This window comes from Zingiber officinale, chromosome 5A, assembly GCF_018446385.1.
Source record: "Zingiber officinale cultivar Zhangliang chromosome 5A, Zo_v1.1, whole genome shotgun sequence".
Classification (NCBI taxonomy): Eukaryota; Viridiplantae; Streptophyta; class Magnoliopsida; order Zingiberales; family Zingiberaceae; genus Zingiber; species Zingiber officinale.
In genome coordinates this window covers 51,597,896-51,606,793 of record NC_055994.1, presented here as the reverse complement: position 1 = coordinate 51,606,793, position 8,898 = coordinate 51,597,896, and the positions used below count along the sequence as shown (strand labels likewise).

Here is an 8,898-nt window from a genome sequence, read left to right as displayed (position 1 = left end):
CAACTCTCTCGGGATCGGCTCAACGGTGGTTTCGGAGGCTGCCGGACGGATCCATCACTAGCTTCAAGGACTTCCGAACAGCCTTCCTCCACCACTTCGCCAGCAGTCGGCGTTATCAAAAGACAAGTGTCAGCTTGTTCGCCATCAAGCAAGAGCCGAGAGAATCGCTTCGAGCTTACATCCAGCGATTCAACCAAGTGGCGATGGATATTCCAACGGCCACATCGGAGACGATGATGAATGCCTTCACGCAAGGCCTTGTGGACGGGGACTTCTTCCGGTCGCTCATCCGAAAGCCGCCCCAAGATTATGATCATATGCTGCACCGGGCCAATGAATATATCAACGTGGAAGAAGCGCAGGCAGCCAGGAAGAAAGAAACACCAACCGAACGGGCTCCTCCTGCCGAGCGGAGACCCTTGGCCGCTCATCAACCGCCAAGAGGACCGAGGGCTGAAGCAGTCCGATCCCCCCATGCCAGATCGCACGTACAAGAGGTAGCTGCCGCTCGGCCCAAGCCAAAGAAGAGATGGACCCCTATGTTCTGCTCCTTCCACCGGACGGATACGCACAACACGAGGGATTGTCGAAGTCTTCCCTTCGTGGCTAATCTCGTTCCCAGGAATGCCGAACGACGGTCTCCTCCCATCGACAGAAGACAAAGGACCCATGAAGTCGACCGGACACGCACCGAGAGGCGTCATCAACAGATGCCCAATCGGCACCGATCTCCAAGACAGGAGAATCGACGGGCGTCCAGAGAACGGTCCCGACCGTCCGCTCGGGAAGAGGAGAATAGAAGCAATACTGCCCGAGGCGAGATCAACGTTATTGCTGGTGGGCCGACCGGAGGAGACTCCAACCGAGCCAGAAAGGCGGGCGTCCGGCAGCTACAGATCCACGCAGTCGGTTGTAGCCAAGAGCGGGCAAGTGGACCGGAAATCACTTTCAGGCCCGGAGACTTAGACGGAGTAGAAGTGCCCCACGACGACGCTCTGCTCATCAAAGCGGTAATAGCAAATTACACTATTCATCGCATATTTGTTGACACAGGGAGTGATTTGCTTCCTTTACCTAACACTTCTTCTTTAGTTCACAAGGATGGCAAAACAAAGGCAGAATATGTGAAGAAGCTTCATGAGCAAGTTAAAGCTCAAATTGAGAAGAAAATGGAGCAATATGCAAATCGAGCCAATAAAGGGAGAAAAAGAGTGGTCCTTGAACCCGGTGATTGGGTGTGGGTTCACATGAGGAAGGAACGGTTTCCTACCCAAAGGAAATCAAAGTTTCAACCAAGAGGAGATGGACCATTCCAAGTGTTGGAAAGAATTAATGACAATGCTTACAAAATTGATTTACCCGGTGAGTATGGTGTTAGTGCAACATTTAATGTGGCTGATTTGAGTCCTTTTGATGTAGGAGATGAAGACCTAAATTCGAGGACGAATTCACCTAAAGAAGGAGGGAATGATGTGAGCCAAGAAGAGGCATTGAAGGGAATTGGGGGACCTATGACAAGGTCCAAGACTAAGAGAATGAAGCAAGCTTTGGAAGGCTTAATAATGAGGCTCAAGGAAAAGGAGGATCAATGCACAATGGAGGCAACAACTAAGTGGATCACATTCCTTCAATTTGAAAGTGAAATTGGACCAACATGAGGACCATTTTCGTGTGCATGCATGGGGGGTTTTTCTAAAGTGACTTTTGATGTCCTTTGTGGGTTTTTAATGCATTTTTGAAAGTTTCTAAGCTAGTATAACAAATACCATGCATGCATGGTTGCATTAAGCTAGTATTAGGGATTAGTGGTTGCATTAGTGGATAATAAAACCCATGCATGCAAGCATGATATTTATTGCATAATTAGTGCATAGGGGATCTTAAGGGATGTTAAATAGGAGAACTCTTGTATGACAAATCATGTAAGTTTGAATGAAAATTTGAGTTTCTCTTTTGTGAGAGCTTCCTTCTTGTTCTTAGGCAAAGAACTAATTTCGATCTTATCAAGACAACTTGTGGCGATCAAAACTCCATGACTTATCACTCACATTCTCATCTTGCTTGAGTGTGACGTCAATACCCTTCTCCAAGCTAAATTTCAAGGCGATCTATTTACAAGGTTTCTTTATCAGAACTTAATGGTGAAAATTTTTAGAAAATATGCTAGCACTAGATTAAGGGATTTAAGTACATAATTTCTACCAAATGGAAGGAAAATTTTACCTGAAATTTTTATTATGAATAATTAAGTTAAGAATAACCAGGTTAAGAATCATATGGAATTAAATGGGAACAGGAGGGGGGATAAGTACATGCGGATTAAGGTAAATTAGCATAAGATGATGTGAATTAAACTTAAGTGCAAGTTACCTTCCAAGTATAAAACACGTATACCTAGGTTATAGTGTCGGTTCATTTTGTTTCCTCTCCACGCGTCGTTCATCGAAGGGAAAACGTCGCTGCTTCTCGCCAAGCTTTGCCAGCGTTACAGAGCAAAGAATCTGGCGGGTCTGAGCTTCGCGCGGTGCAGATCAGCTCCGGCAGAGGCATCAAGGGAGGAAGGCAAGTACATTCCAGTTACTTGGGTATGAGATTCAGATAGTGAGGTTAAGCGATAGAAGAGGATTGTTTAGTTTGATTGTTATGAGGTTGATGGGTTTTATTGTACTGTGATTTGAGGATTTGAGTTGTTTTGTTCATGTTGATTGGTTTCCGAGATTCCGCTCGTTTTCTCTTGCATTTCTACAATGGATTTCGGAAATGTTTGCAGGGATGTTTGCTCCTCTAGGATTTATAGGATTGATTTGGGTTCTTGCGACGATAGTTAGGTAATTCTTCTTCGATTTGGGATCTTCTCTTTCCGTGTTATCTTGTTGCTTTAGCCTTACTGTGTTCTGCAGAACTGGAATCGGTTGTGAAGATTTGAGTTTTGTTTGTGTTCGTAGACTGTTTTGATGGGTTGCGTTTTAAGATTTGGAGAGGTTCTCGATGTGCTGGCTAATCTATGAAGTATCGTTGGTTTTCCCTCGAGTTACTGCAGCAGATCTGGGATTTTATCGTGGAGTTTTGGTTACTACCAAATTGGGAAATTGCTTTTATGGATTTGGTGTATTGTTGGATGCTAATTAAGTGTCTTCTGTTAGGGTATTGGTTTGTGGTTAATTCTTGGTTTCGATGCTGAAATTGTTCATACTGGATTCTTAAGGAATATGGCATTGTACACTTGAATGGTTGTAGAAGGATGTAAAAGGTGAGTGGTTGAATGCTATATTACATACGGCTAATTGTGAGGTTCAACAGATGATGAGTAGTACCCATTTCTGCTGAAATGCTATACAATCCACTACTATTGACAAAGGTTAATTATACTGGATAGGTGGTTTCAAATACGGATAGAATTAATTGCTTCATCTGTATATTACTTGGAACACTAGGAATATTATGCTAAGTATTACTACTGGAGATTTAATTCTATAAACTTTCCTGTACTAATTGCTATGAATGATAGTTCTTATGGCTGTAGTTAGTTCTTTATAGTAGAAATTTTGGTTGATGCTAACTGCCATGATTTGGTCAGCTTTTACTTTTGATTTGTAGTCCATTACATTAGGATTTTCGTTAATGCTAGTTACCATGATATGTTAGCTTTCACCTATGAATTTTAGTTCAGTACAGTTAGAGTTATCGTTAATGCTAAGAGCCATGTTATGTTAGCTTCCCTCTTTGAGTTGTTAGTTCTTTATAGTAGGTATTTTGATTAGTGTTAATTACCATGTGATGTTAGCCTTTATTACGGAAGTTTAGTATATTTTATAGCTTGAAGTTATCTGCTGTTTCTTACTTTCTTAGATCTCGAAGTTAATGCTATTTATGTATGATAAAAGAAATTAGAAGGTTAACTAGATGTATATGAACACATGGGGTGACAGTACGGGTTGGGTGCCCCGGGATGAGCTCCGGGGAGGGCCCTTCCAAAAAGTGACTGGAATTGTATGCTATGATAGATACTGTAACTCATGCGGGCTTCGGCCCTATGACTGCACTTTCACCTAGGAGGTACCTCTAGGGTCATGGTATGGACTGATAGACTGGCTCTAAACTGTGGTCAGCACAGTGTCACATATACACCTTAGTGGACTATAGAAACCTTTTTCTTTATAAACTGCAATTTAGTTTGTAATTAGATTTAATATCTTGCTATAGAACTGTTGAATGATTATAGTTAATGAATGACACATCCTTGTAACGTTATGTAATTGTTGGGCTGTAGACTCATGATGCCTACTTACAGGTGAGGGAGACATATCCCAGGATGGGATGGAGGGAACGCAGACGGGGGTAGTCGAGGAGACCTGATGGATACACGGTACCATCCAGAAGGCTCAGCAGTGCTTTGTAGTTTTTGGTCTGTTGGAATAAAGTTGTTACTGGTGTACATGGTCACGCGGGTGTTTCACTTGTCTTCGTATTTTCGGACAGTGATGTTTTCTTTATGAGGAGTATGGTATTTTACTGAGATGGATTTGTTCAATGTCTTTTGTACGCTGGTCATAAAAAAAAAAATTGCCTAAGTTTAGGGATGTTTCAAATTCAGTCGTATGGATTTATTCAGTGCCCGGATGGGTCTTGTGTAAAGAAAAAGTATGATGGAAACGTGGTCGTATTTCTTGTACTATACGTAGATGACATTTTGTTAGTTGGAAACAATATCAAAGTGTTGTTGGAAGTAATGGTATGGTTGTCCAAGCAATTCGATATGAAGGACTTGGGAGAATGCGCACATATTCTCGGGATAAAGGTAATAAGGGATCGCAAGAAAAGAATGTTGTGCTTATCCCAAGCTTCATATATCGATACGATCCTAGCTCGTTTTAGCATGCAAGACTCCAAGAAAAGTTTTCTACCTTTTAGGCATGGAGTATTTTTATCTAAAGAGATGTCTCCGAAGACATCAAAAGAGATAGAATATATGAAGACAGTTCCTTATGCTTCAGCTGTAGGAAGTCTAATGTATGCTATGTTATGCACGAGACAGGATATCTGTTTTGTTGTGGGCATGGTTAGCAGATATCAAAGTAATCCAAGACAGGGACATTGGACTGCCATAAAGCATAGAGATTATATGCTGGTTTACCAAGCAGATGATTTGATCCCTGTGGGTTACACGGATTTTGACTTCCAATCAGATAGGGACAATAGTAAGTCGACCTCGGGGTTTTGTGTTTACTTTAGGAGGTAAAACCATAATAATGGAGGAGTGATAAGCATCGATACTTTTCGGACTCCACCATGGAAGCTTAGTATGTGGCAGCCTCTAAGGCAGCCATAGAAGCTGTATGACTCAGAAACTTCATGATGGACTTAGATGTGATTCTTGGTTTGCCCAAAAATTATTATAGTGTATTGTGATAATAAGTGGTGTAGTAGCAAACTCGAAGAAACCACGAGCCTATAAGGCAAGTAAACACATAGAGCGCAAGTACCACCCAATATGAGACATCGTAAAACGAGGAGAAGTTGTTGCCGCCTAGATTACATCAGATGATAGCCTGGGAGATCCTTTCACTAAGTCCCTTAAGGCAAGAGCTTTTAATGGGCATGTTGAAGGGTTGGGAATCAGATGTATGGCAGGTATATAGCAGATTGTTAGAGTGTATACTAAAAGTCTAACTTTTTGTATAAATATATAAGAATCACATTGGTCAAATGTCTACATTTATGATAAGTGTAGTTGTCCATTTAATTTATATTGTAGATAACATGGTGTCAGAAGACACACAGAAGATCATGTTATCAAATCCTTATAAATTATAAATAGTTGCTCACAACCAAGATGGAATGAGACAAACCATTGGAGTGGTTGTAGTATAATTAGGTATTAGTTTATCTTGACTAATAAATTACACTAGTACACTATGAGGGTATTGAGAAGGACCAATTGAGGTAGTATCTTTTTATACTGACTATATAAAAGAACAATATCTCTGTTACTATGGAAGTGTGTACTCTTAATCATGATATAATAACAAGCACATATACTTAGTATTTATTTCTTTGATTTATCAAAAGGGTGTGATTTAGCTCGTTAAATCAATAGGCTCGATAAGTTGGGAAATGATATTATTTATATGGTGTGTTGTTGATTATAGAATGAAACTGTGCTCTAGTAATCTAGGTTGATGATGTCCCCTTGAGAAGCTCATAAGGATTGACATGTAAACCCTGCAGATGAACTTAGTCCGACATGACAATAAGGTTGAGTGGTACTACTCTTGGAGCTAGATATTAATTAAGTGAGTTGTCAATAACTCATTTAATTAGTGGACATTCAATATCTTAAATACAGGGAGACTAACACACTCATGATAAGAAGGAGCCCATATAGTAATATGGGATTTGTGTGGTAGTTCAATAATAACTATTTAGTGGAATGAGATATTATTAATGAACTTGAGTTGGGTGTTTGGGGCGAACACGAGAAGCTCAAGCTCATCGGGAGACCAAAATCAATTCCTCCTCTCAGTCCCTATTGCAGCCTCTTATTTATAAAGTTTTATATCCACCCAAACCCAACTTCTTACCCATCTTAAGGTGGCCAGCCAAGACAAGCTTGGAGCCCAAGCTAGGGTCGGCCAAACCAAGGTTAGATGAGTTCAAGTTGTAGCCAGCCCTAGCTTGGAGCCCAAGCAAGAGTGGTCGGCCACATTGAATTCAAAAGGAAGTTTTATTTTGTAAAATCTTTCCTTTTATAGAGATCCATTAAAAGGATGATTTTAATATAAAACTTTCCTTTTTAGATCGGTCATAAAAGGAAATAAAAGTAAGTTTTTATTTTGTTGAAAACTTTCCTTTTATGTTTATTTTAAAAGAGAGTTTAAAATTTTAAAATATTTCCTTTTATAACTTTCTACAAAGGAATAAAAGAGAGATTTGAAATCTTTCCTTATTTGTAGTTATCTATAATGTGAAAGAAAGATTTTAATTTTTTGATAAAACTTTCCTTTCTTGAAACCATGTTTTATTTTAAATCTTATCTTTTATAGATATACATAAAAGGATTTAAAAGAGATATTTTAATTTATAAAACATTCCTTTTAGAACTATCCACAAAAGGACTTTTTAAAAGAGAAATTTTAATTTTTGTTTAAAATCTTTCCTTGCTTGGAGAACAAGAATGTGGCCGGCCATGACAAGAAGAAAAGGAAATTTTAATTTTTTGTTTTAAAACTTTCCGTTTTAGTCATTAGCAAGGAATATAAGGCAGTTTTAATTATGTTTAAAACTTTCCATATTTGTCAAGACAAAGGAATATAAAAGAGAGGGTAGAGGTGCCTCACCTTAGAACAATACATCTTCTATTCCTCTCCTCTCTTCCTTGGTGGTGGTCGGCCCTTACTCTTTCTCTCTTCTCCTTTGTTTTCCCTCTTGGTGGCCGATGGCATATTGGTATGGAGATCCATTGATGGTCGGTTGCTTGAAGGAGAATAAAAAGAGAAGGAGGTTCTCTTGTCTAGCATCCCTTAGAGGAAAGTTGGTGGCCGAACTTCATCATCTCTTTGAGAAAGTTGGTGGCCGAAATTTGAAAGGAAGAAGAAGTCTTGGGTGGATTCTCGTCTTGGTAGATCGTCGCCCACACGACGCCCGAGATAAGAAGAGGAATACAATAGAAGATCAAGAGGTCTATAAGTTACAAGAGGTATAAATAGTTATAAGTTTCCGCATCATAACTAGTGCATCCTTTTGTATAGATCTTGTAAAACCAAACACAAGAGGTTATTGATTTTAATTATCATTTTTGTTATCGATTTTCGTTTCGATTTCATGTTTCGATAATATATTTCTATTGAGATCTTTATTGTTAAACCTTGTTTACTATGAGAAGTTTAAATATCCGATTTCTTTGAAAGGCTTTGTCTAGGTAGTGGTGGATGATCTCATACCCAAGAAGGCCTAGTGCCTCGCCACGTTTGACCTGGAAGTCAATCCTTGAAATAGATATTTGATCAACTTCTGTAATATGGTTTAACTTAGGAAGATCACATCGGTTGAACTTGAAGTAAGAATGTTGAGTTTCGTTCCCAATTTAAGTTTAACTCCTAAAGGGAAAATTTGGATTAATAATGTTAAGCATCGTTTGCAATCCAAATTTTAACTTTAGTAGAACACATGGGTAGCTAGGATAGTTCTATGCTTATAAAAATTTTGGAACAGGGGAACTAGGATGGTATTCCGAGTAGCAACCAACAATGATTTCATTGGTGTGCAAGATACAAAAGTAGTTTGAGTATGACCTAAGTAGTAGTCCTCCGTGATCAGTGCGAAAGTGGCCTAAATTTATCAAGTTTCAATCCCTAAGTCTAGTCAACTCGTCATAAAATTATGTTCCTTATGCTTCCGGCGATAGGCACTTACCTGCCACACGCAAGGTTCATTCCCCACAAAAATGCTATGCATCATCTACATAAGGTCTCAAAGGAATACTCAGTATCAAGAGAAACATAGCATTCATTTCCCCAGTAACCTAACTCGGTCTCAAAGGGGTGAATTGCTAGTTTCCACTCACGACAACTATTTTTTTATCCCTTATTTTTTTTCTTTGAATGTTTGCAAAGTATCGAACTTGAACAAACCTTCATTTTTTATTTTTTTTATTTTTGGGATTGATTTTTCCAAATGAGCTTACATGATCTGAGTTTATCCAGTAACCAAAATGTAGTTGAGAGGTCACCATAGAAGCACAAGTACTAGTCCAATTCTATGAATCATGACTATTTTAAAGTTATCAACCATCAAAAATAGGCATAGTGTATAGAGATCCTAAAATAAGGCCAATACTTAAACTCTTGTTGTAAAAACATTGCTCACTTCATGCTATCATAGATAGAAAAAGATAGATCA

General features: G+C 39.1%; 1 long non-coding RNA gene across 1 annotated transcript; it reads left to right on the top strand.

Moving 5' to 3' along the window:
- Positions 1–2,597: 2,597 nt before the first annotated feature.
- On the top strand, positions 2,598–4,677 carry LOC121982817. The gene is made up of 2 exons (XR_006112271.1): positions 2,598–3,250; positions 4,292–4,677. It is a non-coding gene; the product is annotated as an uncharacterized LOC121982817 (long non-coding RNA).
- Positions 4,678–8,898: the final 4,221 nt, after the last annotated feature.